This window comes from Trichechus manatus, unplaced genomic scaffold (assembly GCF_000243295.1).
Source record: "Trichechus manatus latirostris isolate Lorelei unplaced genomic scaffold, TriManLat1.0 scaffold00035, whole genome shotgun sequence".
NCBI classification, from domain to species: Eukaryota; Metazoa; Chordata; class Mammalia; order Sirenia; family Trichechidae; genus Trichechus; species Trichechus manatus.
This window is the reverse complement of record NW_004443971.1, coordinates 6502898-6505698: the sequence shown is the minus strand read 5'-3', so window position 1 is coordinate 6505698 and position 2801 is coordinate 6502898. Positions and strand designations below refer to the sequence as shown.

At 44.2% G+C, this 2801-nt stretch overlaps 1 pseudogene; it reads right to left on the bottom strand.

The window, feature by feature from the left end:
* Positions 1–960: 960 nt before the first annotated feature.
* Positions 961–1689, bottom strand: LOC111820351 (60S ribosomal protein L17 pseudogene; annotated as a pseudogene).
* Between the last annotated feature and the right edge of the window lie 1112 nt (positions 1690–2801).

Sequence of the window (2801 nt, the reverse complement as noted above, 5' to 3'; positions counted from 1 at the left end):
CATGTCCTTTATTTTAAAGTTGGGAAAACTGTCGTGCAGAGAGGGAAATTGACCAGCCTAAGGTCACCCAGATCTCCTGGGTTATTCCTCCATGCTACAGCAAATTGCTGTTCATGATGCAGACACATATTTAATGGAATCATATTGGGTCTAAAGGAGAAATTTTAAAAACTGCGACTCTTTTACACGGTACAGCATTGCTCTTGCAAATGGTCACTGCCCACTCCATCTGGGTTATAGCATTCTGGAATAGACAGACAAGAGTAAGGAGTGGCTTCTGGTGCAGAGGGGCCTTTAGAGCTGTGGGACACTGCCCACCTAGTCCCACCCTTCCTTCCTTCCTAACACCTTCCCCTCACCTCCTTTATTCCACCTTTCCCGTGGTCTTATTTCAGCCTTTAATTGTTCATTCTCTCGGCAAATATTATCAGAGCACCTGCTATTTTTCAAAGCATTTTGTAGACACTTGGAAGTCTCCTGGCCTCAAGAAGCTTCTAAAGTTGCTCTCCAGTTATCATTGGTATATACCAGATGTAATTTATAAAGTAAAGAGACAAACAAAAATTAAATGTTAGATGTCTAGTCATATTCAGTTTTATGTTTTCAGAGGAAAGGGGCTATGCTGCATTTGACTTAGTATTCCCTGACTTGAACAGAGCTTGGCACTTCTTGGGGCTCAAAGAACATCTGCTGAGTGAATGAATGAATGAATGAATGAAAGCACGGATGCAAACATGGCCCTTTAAAGCAGTCTCCTTGGGAGGTTCTGTAGTGATGTCGTCATTCTTGCTCCCATTGACTGACGACTTTTAAGTTTCATTATAGGAGCTGCTTTCATGTTGAATTTACTAATCAGTCTCAATCTTTAAAAAAATGTTTTGAAAATTGACATTTAAACTTTATGGCCTAGAGAACACGTTCACATATCTTTTTTTTTTTAACATTTATTTGCATTTTATTTTAAGCTGAATCTACTCCCGAGCCGTAAGTTTTTGTTTCTTGCGTTTCTCCTAGAATATCTTTTTTCTTCTGTGCAGCCTCCTCTTCTGGTTGAGGAAGTTTATTCCTTTGCAGTGAGGATCATCTCCATGTGGCAGGGGAAGCTCATGTGTGGGTTAACCCAGCTGTGAGCTCTGTCAGTGTGGCGGCACATCTGGGGGCCTTTGTTCACCTGGATGTGCTCAGTGACCAGAGAATCTACATCTAAACCCTTAAGTCCAGCATTACTCTATGCATTTTTAAGCATGTGCAGCAAAAATGCAGCACTCTTTTTGAGCCACCGACCCTATGTCCAACCCCACTGTTTGGCCTGGGCACACCTCCCAGCTCCACCATTGTAATGTCAGAACGCACACATTGCTTCAGCACAGTGACATCTTTCAGATACTTGGTGGCTTTTTGGATATGCGTACCCCTGATGGCCTGGGCAGTTTCACAGGTGTTCTTAAAATGGACCCAAAGATTTGAACCTCTTGCTTATAATATCTTTTGATTTCATAAAATCCTTGGAAGGAATTGTTATCACTCCCATTTTACAGATGAGGAGACTGGGACCAAGAGGGGTTACGGACTTCCTAAAGTCACAGGAACTGTAACTGTCTGAGCAAGGAGTCAGTCCAGGTTTTCGGACTCACACTCTTGAGCCTTTCCCCCCTCCCCCTCCCACGTCTCATGACCTAAAACTAGCATCCTGGCCTGTTCACCAGCCTTGCTCTCCAGAGCTCTGAGGGACTTCTAGCTGTTTTCGAAATCAAATCTGCACTCAGAAAATGACGATTTGCCGCCGTCGAAGCTAATGCACTGAATTTGCTAGAGCCCCTAACATCATTCCCAGAGATGAGTTAGTGCTAAAAAATACTATTTTGAGTAACGACAACTCTATTATTGTAAATGTGTAACTTCCCAACCATGTGTACTGTTTTTCATTGTTGTTGTTGTTATTAGGTGAGGTTGAGTTGGTTCCGACTCACAGCGGCTCCATGTATAATGCGTACATAGGAGGGTGTATGTGTCTGTGTGGGAGAGTGTGGGTTGCTTCCAGATTGGTTCAGGAACTCTCAGAAGGCAGATAGTAGGCACTTTGATTCTCATCCTGTGATAATGTACCATACATCAGGTCTTTATTTTCTGTTAAGCTGTTTAATCCTTATGTCACTATAGGTAAGTTAACTGATACTGAGAGAGGGTATGAGAGCCCAGGTCTCCCAACTCCCAGTCTGCAGCCTCAGCTCTCCAATGTACCTCACGCATCACAATCCAAACGTTACTCCTGCTGCAGGGTCAGTGGGAAGACAAGGGAAGGAGGACCTTTAGAATGCATGTCCCTGTTAGTGCTGGGTGCATCCAGGCTCCCTGACTTGGCCAGGATGCCTACGGTCTAGTTGCCTTCTGCTAATTATGCTGGTGCTGGCGCAGAGCCTGTGTGTATGCGTGAAAGAGGAGTGAGAGGGAACAAGTTACCCTGATTCTGTTTATATTGGATAAAAGCTTTGATGCTCGAGAGTAATCTGTATCTCAGCTCTATTTACTTTGCCAGTAGAATAAAAGCCTTGCTGCTTGTGCAGAGGAGAGATGGGAGCGAGGGGGAAAGCGGAGGGGAGGCAGGGGTGGAGAATGATGCTGGTGCGGTGCAGGACCACGAGGGCCTGGTGTTAGTCCTGCTTCTGCTGCTCTGTGTGCGGCCTTGTGCCTGTCACTCTCCCTCTCTGGGCTATAGTTTTTTGTTTTTGTTTTTTTTTATATTTTATTGTACTTCAGGTGAAGGCTTACAGAACAAATAGTTTCTCATGAAACAGTAGTAC